Here is a 9,059-nt window from a genome sequence, read left to right as displayed (position 1 = left end):
ATCACATACAGCCCCCAGCTAAAACCTCTCCAGCGCATTATCCACGATCTACAACCTATCCTGGAAAATGATCCCTCACTCTCACAGACCTTGGGAGGCAGGCCAGTCCTCGCTTACAGACAACTCCCCAACCTGAAGCAAATACTCACCAGCAACTACACACCACACCACACCACAGAAACACCAACCCAGGAACCAATCCCTGTAACAAACCTCGTGGCCTGCTCTGTCCCCATATCTACTCTGGCGACACCATCAGAGGACCCAACCACATCAGCCACACCATCAAGGGCTCATTCACCTGCACATCCACTAATGTTATATATGCCATCATGTGCCAGCAATGCCCCTCTGCCATGTACATTGGCCAAACCGGACAGTCCCTCCGCAAAAGAATAAATGGACACAAATCGGACATCAGGAATGGTAACATACATAAGCCAGTAAGTGAACACTTCAATCTCCCTGGTCATTCTATTACAGATTTAAAAGTCACTATCATTGAACAAAAAAACTTCAGAAACAGACTTCAAAGAGAAACAGCAGAACTAAAATTCATTTGCAAATTCAACACCATTAATCTGGGCTTGAATAGGGACTGGGAGTGGCTGGCTCATTACAGAAGCAGCTTTTCCTCTCCTGGAATTGACACCTCCTCATCTATTATTGGGAGTGGACTACATCCACTCTGATTGAATTGGCCCTGTCAACACTGGTTCTCCACTTGCGAAGCAACTCCCTGCTCTCCATGTGTCAGTATATAATGCCTGCATCTGTAACTTTCACTCTATGCATCCGAAGAAGTGAGGTTTTTATTCACGAAAGCTTATGCCCAAATAAATCTGTTAGTCTTTAAGGTGCCACCAGACTCCTTGTTGTTTGAGTAATGAGGATAATTCAGAAATGATATTGGAAAACAGCTTGGAGAATTTTGTAAAGAAAATTGGATGGGGTTTTTGGAAAGAAGGTGTTTTTATTGGGCCTGGTGCCTACCAACAATTATGCAAGCAATGGGAACAATGGATCCAACCAAAGAAAAAAGGCTTGCTCTCAAGGGAACCAAGCAAAGAGGAAAAGAAACAGGTTGCCTTGCAAGGACTCTTGCTTACAGCTACAACTTTAGATATAGAAATGAATAAAGCATTGAAGGAACTAAGAGAACTAAGAAAAGAGAAAGCTAATCTAACAGCAGAAGCTGACACTTTGAGAGCCTCTATTCCGACTCAATCACTTCAGATGGTTGTCACAAAAGAAATTAAGTAAAATAAAAGAGGAGCGGGAGAAGCTAACAGTAGAATTTGAAGAATTGAAATAGAAGGCAATCAATAGACAAGTTGCAATGAAATTGGTTGTCTCAGATGAGAAAAAGGAGAGAAAATTAAATCATGAAGCATGTAGAAGGAAAATTCACACATTAGAGGAAGAATTGAAAACCAACAAGGGAGCCATAGCAGCAATAAAATCCCTACATGATGAAGAGGAGGAATCAGATGCAGAATACATGGGTCCTCCTTGTTATAATGAGTATCCCAAGGAACCTATGCCAGAATTTTACAGCTCATCAAGAGAAGAGCCAGAAGAATATCAAAGGCCACCTCCCATAGCTCCAATTATTACCTACACAGTAACCAAAACTACCATACAAGGAAACAGAGGAGGTATAAAAGAGATGGTAGAAGAAAGACCCTATACCCCTGAGCAAATTAGAGCTCTAGGAAAGTCCATGGGTCCTTTGAACAGAAACAGAGTGATTGGATGGTTAGCTAAGACAACAGGGATACCTGGATTAACAGGAAGTGCATTAATAAAAGAATGCATGAATTCAGATGAATTTGCTGGACTTCCTTATGACATCCAGGGAGGAAGAGAAGGTGATACTGATTTAGTAGGAAGAGACATTTTGAAGTTTTTCTCTCCTGGAGAAGATGCAGTGGTATGTTTTCATCAAGAGAAGCAAAAACCAAAGGAAAGACTTGAACCATATCTAGCCAGAAAGAAATTGTTGTATAAACATGCAGGAATCATTCCATTGGGATATCAACTAATATATGATTCTCCACAGTTTAAAAGAGCATTAATGCTAGGCTTTGATCCAACCATCAGAATGGCAATGATCCTTGATGATCCAGCACAAACCCCTCTGCATATTATAGAAGATAAAGTAAGAAGACTGTATGAAATACAGAGGGAGACCATGCTACCTTCAAAACCACCTCAGAAAGGAAAACTTGAAAAAGTATCAGTAATAACTTTCTCTAATAATAGTCTCAAAGGACAAGGAAATCAGCAGAATCAATGAAACAAAGAAGGGTAAAAGCCAGAAAAAGATAGGAACAAACGTTGTGTTCCTTATGAAAGGAAAGGCAATTCAGGAAGAAATTGGCTATGGAGAAAACTGCTACAGTATGAATCCTACAAACAAATTGATGGGATACCTACAGAAGAACTATTTCGAAGATTAGTGGACCATGAGAATAGTGAGTCAATGGCTCCATCACACCCTAGAAATCAGGTATAGGGAGCGCCCCCTATCGCCCCAATAGTGGTAAAACAAGATCAAGTTAATTTAGTGGCACATTTACAAACAGATGACTGGGGGGAGACCCACTGTATACGTGGAATTTAATAGGGGAGCGTTTGGACAAAATATGTTGATAGACACAGGTGCCACATTTTCTTTAGTTAGTACAAAGAATAGGGATTTATTTGGATCTCCTGTGATAGTCAGAAAGTTGCAGGGATTTAATAAAGCAAGGAGTACCATTTAGTGCTCCAATTCATTTTCAATTAGGGAAAAACTAAAGTAAAGAATAGTTTGGTTTGATGAATTCAGATGGTGATGAAATAATTGGTATTGATATATTAGGTAAACTTGAGGTGACTGGATTTGGTAAATAAGGTATTATGGGAAATACCTTCTAATAAGATCAGAACAGATGATTGACCAATTGTTATTGTTACCGAAATGTCGGGTCCGCCTAGCTGAGAGCCAATAACAGCCAGACAAGGATAAGGAAAAGGTTGCTTTATTCTGCAGAAGAAAGGAGAGCTTTGCACCTTGGAACAAAAACTCTAACTCATACAAAAGCCAAAGATCTTTTATACACTCAAACACAGGCCCTGGTCATGTTAACATTTGATTGGTGGTTAACAGACCCTGTACTTCTGCTATCTGGTCAGTGAAAACCAGTTTGGGACCAGCTCTAACTACCTCAAGGCCTTGAAAGGGAAGGCAGTTGAAAAATTCAGGCTACTGTGTACTTGAGATGTCTGCTTCCCCCTAATGGCTGCTGGCTGCCATAACGGCTGCTAGCTGTTAAGGGGGGGGTGTCGCTGCTGACTGTCACATTATCGAGGAAGGATATAGGTTAGCTGCTATCAAGGCTGCTGAAGAAATAAAATCGCCTGATTGGTCAACAGAGGTTCTGGAAATAGCACAAAAGTATAAGGAAATCTGGACAACTAATAAGGCTGAATGTGGAAAAATAGAAGGTGAAGTCTTGATCACTGGACCTGATCCCCCACCTCAAAGACAGTACAAGGAAGGAAGGATCTAGTTTAATGAAAACTATCCAAGGGCTTTTGGATCAAGGAGTAATTGTAGAGCAACAAAGCACAAATAATGCTGCTATTTGGCCAGTTTTAAAAGCAGATGGTAAAACTTGGAGATTAACCATTGACCTTAGGCCATTGAATAAGGTAACTCCAATGACTGTTCCTGTGGTAGCAAAGTATCCTGAAGTAATTGCTCCTATTATGGGAGGAGCACAATGGTTCACTGCCCTGGATTTAGCGAACCCATTCTTTGCAATCCCTTTGCACCCAGGCTCTTGGTACAAATTTGCCTTTACTTTCCAGGGAAGAGGGTTTTGTTTCACCAGAACCCCACAGGATTTCTATAACAGTCCTGCTTTCTACTACATGCACGTGAACAAAATGTGGGATAACATGCCTAGTAAGGAGAGCATCATATCCTATGTAGATGTCATCCTTATAAGCACAAAAATTAAGGAAGAAAATTTAGAAATATTTTATCAAGTGTTACAGAAAATAAAAGAAACCAGGTTTGAGGTAAACCCAGAAAAGGCTCAAATATGCCAACAGCAAGTAAACTACCAAGGAGTAATGTTGGGACAAGAAGGACGATCACCAGATAAACAACGGATAGAATTGTTGCAAAAATTGCCAGCCCCCACAGATGTATCTACTTTAAGGTCATTTTTGGGTATGAGTAATTTTTCCAGAGAATTTATAGAGAATTATTTAGAGAAAGCTAGTTCCCTGTATAAGTTATTTTAAAAGGGTAATAACTGGGAATGGGGAATTGTCATAACTATAAAGGGAAGGGTAACAGCTCTCTGTGTACAGAGACTCCAAATCCTTTTACCTGTAAAGGGTTAAGAAGCTCGGGTAACCTGGCTGACACTTGACCCCAAGGACCAATAAGGGGACAAGATACTTTCAAATCTTGGGTGGGGAAAGGCTTTTGTGTGTGTCCTTTGTTTAAGGGGTTGTTCGCTCTTGGGACTGAGAGGGACCAGACATCAATCCAGGTTCTCCCCATCTTTCTAAACAAGTCTCTCCTATTTCAAACTTGTAAGTAAAAAGACAGGCAAGGCGTCTTAGATTTACTTTGTTTTCTCAACTTGTAAATGTATCTTTTACTAGAGTGTTTATCTTTGTTTTGCTGTACTTTGAACCTAAGACAGAGGGGGGTCCTCTGAGCTCTTTAAGTTTGATTACCCTGTAAAGTATTTTCCATACTGATTTTACAGAGATGATTTTTACCTTTTTCTTTAATTAAAAGCCTTCTTTTTTAAGAACCAGATTGATTTCTCCTTGTGTTAAGATCCAAGGGGGTTTGGATCTGAATTCACCAGGAGTTGGTGGGAGGAAGGAGGGGGGACGGTTAATTTCTCCTTGTTTTAAGATCCAAGGGGGTTTGGATCTGTGTTCACCAGGGAATTGGTGAAAGGGTTCTCAAGGCTTCCCAGGGAGGGGATTCTTGAGATGGTGGCAACGGGACCAAAGCTAAGCTGGTAGTTAAGCTTAGAGGTTTTCATGCAGGCCCCTACATTTGTACCCTAAAGTTCAAAGTGGGGATACAGCCTTGACAGGAATACAACAGAAAAAAGCTTTTAGGCAGCTCAAGAAAGCATTAGCACAAGCCACACCTTTAGCATACCCAAAAGTAGGACAACCTTTTGTGCTTCAATTGGCTACTACTAGTACTAGAATGAGTGCTGTATTGCGTCAAGACCATGGTACAGGTCTTCGACCAGTGGCATATGCCTTCAAGGTTCTGAATGAAGTAGAACAAGGATGTACTTCTTGTGAAAAAGAGGTATTAGCCTTGGTTTGGACTCTGCAACATTGGGAGTATTTAGTAGGACTATCCCCAGTGCTTCTTAAAATATCCCATTCTCCCATGTCTGTGTATGTATGTCTTAGCAGGAAAAAATAATCATGGGTATGTATCTAGTCTTAGATTAGCAAAATGGACATTAGCCTTGCTGAATAAAAGTGTAACAATGGAAAAGGTTCCAAGTCTATCACCAGTTCCTTGTTGCTTCATAATTGAAGGGGAACAACATGAATGTCCCTTACCAGAGATTCCTCCTGAAGGACCTATATTATTCCAGGGTGGAGCAATTCTAAGTGAGATCATGGATAGAGTAGATGTAATTTGGTTTGTGGACGGGTCGAGCTTTTACGAGGAAGGCAAGGTATACACGGGGTATGCAACTGTAAGGATATTTGATGAAAAAGTCTTCAAGGAACAGTGTTTACCTCATTCAGCACAGGCTGCTGAAATTGTAGTTCTAACAGTAGCATTGGAAAATACTTCAACGGATGAAACTGTGGCTATTTTCACAGATTCTGAATGGGTCTTAATGACTATTGTAGATTGGATGCCTCAGTGGCAAAAGAGGAGTATGAAATCAGCAGATGGTAAATACATTGTTCATGCTGAAAAGTTGATATATTTGTGGGAATTGGCACAGCAAAGGACACAACCAGTATTAATGGGAAAAGTGAAAGTTCATAAGAAAAATGTTGAAGGAGCTCAGTGGAATAAGAAGGCAGATGAACAAGCGAAAGAAGGAGCCAAGGAAGGGATAGTATGGCAGCCACAATTCCAATCGACCCCAGAAGCTAAGATAAAAGGGAAAGAGTAGAACAAATTGATTTAGTAGCTTTACAAAGAAAAGACCCTGAGTTACAAAAATTGGTGTCAAAAGAAAGACACCAAGGATGGAAAATCTGGCAACATTAAACCGGATTAGTATTAGCAACCAAAACAGAAGAAGATATGTCTGTATGGATAGTTCCAAAAGAAATTAGAACTGAAATGATCTCACTGGTACATGATAATGGGCATATGGGAATAGATAAAACTCTTGATAGACGGCAAATGGTAGGTTGGTGGCCAAATATGAGGGCAGATGTAGAACAATATGTAAATAATTGTTTACCCTGTGCAGCAAATAATGCAGATACTAAAATAACAAAAGGACCACTAGGATATCAGAGAATAGAGGGTCCATGGGCTAGGTTGAAAATTGATTTTATTGGTCCACGGGCAAAAACTGCAAAAGGAAAGCAGTATTGTTTGGAAATAGTGGATCCTTTTAGTAAATGGGTGGAAGCAATGCACTCAAGAAATAATAGTGTTAACTACAGCTAGAGTTCTGGTGGATCAATTTATTACAAGATGGGGTGCCCTTAAAGAAATAGATTCAGATCAGGGACCGCACTTTTCCTAGACAAATTAGAGGATTGGGCCAAAAGAAACCTGATGAGGTTCAACAAGGACAAGTGCAGAGTCCTGCACTTAGGACGGAAGAATCCCATGCACTGTTACAGACTAGGGACCGAATGGCTAGGAAGCAATTCTGCAGAAAAGGACCTAGGGGTTACAGTGGACGAGAAGCTGGATATGAGTCATCAGTGTGCCCTTGTTGCCAAGAAGGCTAATGGCGTTTTGGGCTGTATAAGTAGGGGCATTGCCAGCAGATCAAGGGACGTGATCATTCCCCTCTATTCGACATTGGTGAGGCCTCATCTGGAGTACTCTGTCCAGTTTTGGGCCCCACACTACAAGAAGGATGTGGAAAAATTGGAAAGAGTCCAGTGGAGGGCAACAAAAATGATTAGGGGGCTGGAGCACATGACTTATGAGGAGAGGTTGAGGGAAGTGGGATTGTTTAGTCTGCAGAAGAGAAGAATGAGGGGGGATTTGATAGCTGCTTTCAACTACCTGAAAGGGGGTTCCAAAGAGGATGGATCTAGACTGTTCTCAGTGGTACCTGATGACAGAACAAGGAGTAATGGTCTCAAGTTGCAGTTGGGGAGGTTTAGGTTGGATATTAGGAAAAACCTTTTCACTAGGAGGGTGGTGAAGCACTGGAATGGGTTACCTAGGGAGGTGGTGGAATCTCCTTCCTTAGAAGGTTTTAAGGTCAGGCTTGACAAAGCCCTGGCTGGGATGATTTAGTTGGGAATTGGCTTTGAGCAGGGGGTTGGACTAGATGACCTCCTGAGGTCCCTTCCAACCCTGATATTCTATGATTCTATGATTTTTTATAGGAGAAATTACAAAAGGATTGTGCGAGGCTTTTGGCTTTAAATAAAGGTCGCATATAGCTGGACATCCTCAGAGTTCAGGACAGATAGAAATGACCAACAGAACAATAAAAACCGCCCTAAAGAAAGTGGTAAATCAACAGGGTAAAGATTGGGATCAGAAACTACCGCTAATATTGCTGGCCATTAGGGGAACCCTAGTGTTAAATGGCGTAACTCCGTTTAAAGCTATGACAGGAAGAGATCTGAGGTTGCCTGAACAATGGTGGATAATGGGTACACCCCCAGCTGGATTACAGCCTAGGGTGTTAACAGACCAATGGATGTAAAAATTACTAGACTCTATTGCTGAAATACATGAACAACTAGCAATAGCACTTAAACCAACGGTTCAGCAAACGGATAGGAAAACGGGACCAATCCTGCAACTTCAGGAATGGCAGATCGGTGATAAGGTCATGTATAAACACATAAAAGAAAAAGGCCATGTCCTAAGCTCTATTCGGGAAGGACCAGTTAGACTAGTCAATAAAGCAAGCCCTACAGTGTATCAATTGGATATTCGACAAGGAAAAAGAAAGGTGTCAACATGGTTTCACTCATCACAATTGAAAAAGTGGAAGGGAGAACAAAATTAGATATAATAATCTCTCTCATTATAGGATCAGAAAAAGACAAGATAGGAAAAATGCAGAAAGAAGGAGTATTGAACGAGATGTGGGATGAGGAAGATTGGTACCCATCTGCAGCTTCCGCTACCTGAACTGAGCAAGAGTTAGATGAGTTCCTGGAAAATCTGCCCATTCTTGAACCAGCTAGTCAGAGTTCGAGGGTGGACCAATCATCCCAAAAAGCTACAGTTTTTCAAACAGAAGGATAACCCTTGAAAGTTGTAACTTCATTAGGAAAGGATCAATGTAGGAGACCAATTGCCCTGATGAAATTAGAGGGAATAAAAATATTGCAGATAGGCTATCTAGACATGGGATCTTCATATTCTGTGTTGAACAACATAAATAACCCCTCAGATTTCTTACCCTGTATTTCCTCAGATGTAGCTGAAGTGTGAGGAATATTGGGAATAAAAAATGAAGTTCCTGTAACAATCCCATTGAAAGTGAATATAGGGAATAAGGAAATACAGAATATACATTTTGGAGTTATGGAGTTGGGACAGAATGGGACTTGGAATAATAGGCATGGACATCCTTAATGCATTATGATGTACAATAGATTTATATAAGAATATTCTGTGGGCTAAGTGAAAAGAATATTGTCAATAAAATATATGTAAATACAAATAAAGTAGAGATTTGTTTTTATTATTTTTATTTGATAGAGAAAGAAAAAGGGAAGAATAGAACGGATAATTAAAATGGCAGCTTGGTTTGAGGAAATCCCGAATATGGAGGAAGATGAAATGGAAGATTTAATGGATGATGAAGAAATAAGAGATTTATTGAATGTAGCTT

The sequence above is a fragment of the Terrapene carolina genome, unplaced genomic scaffold (assembly GCF_002925995.2).
Source record: "Terrapene carolina triunguis isolate 2854851 unplaced genomic scaffold, T_m_triunguis-2.0 Scaffold97, whole genome shotgun sequence".
In the NCBI taxonomy this organism is placed as follows: domain Eukaryota; kingdom Metazoa; phylum Chordata; order Testudines; family Emydidae; genus Terrapene; species Terrapene triunguis.
Note: the sequence above shows the minus strand (reverse complement) of the source record.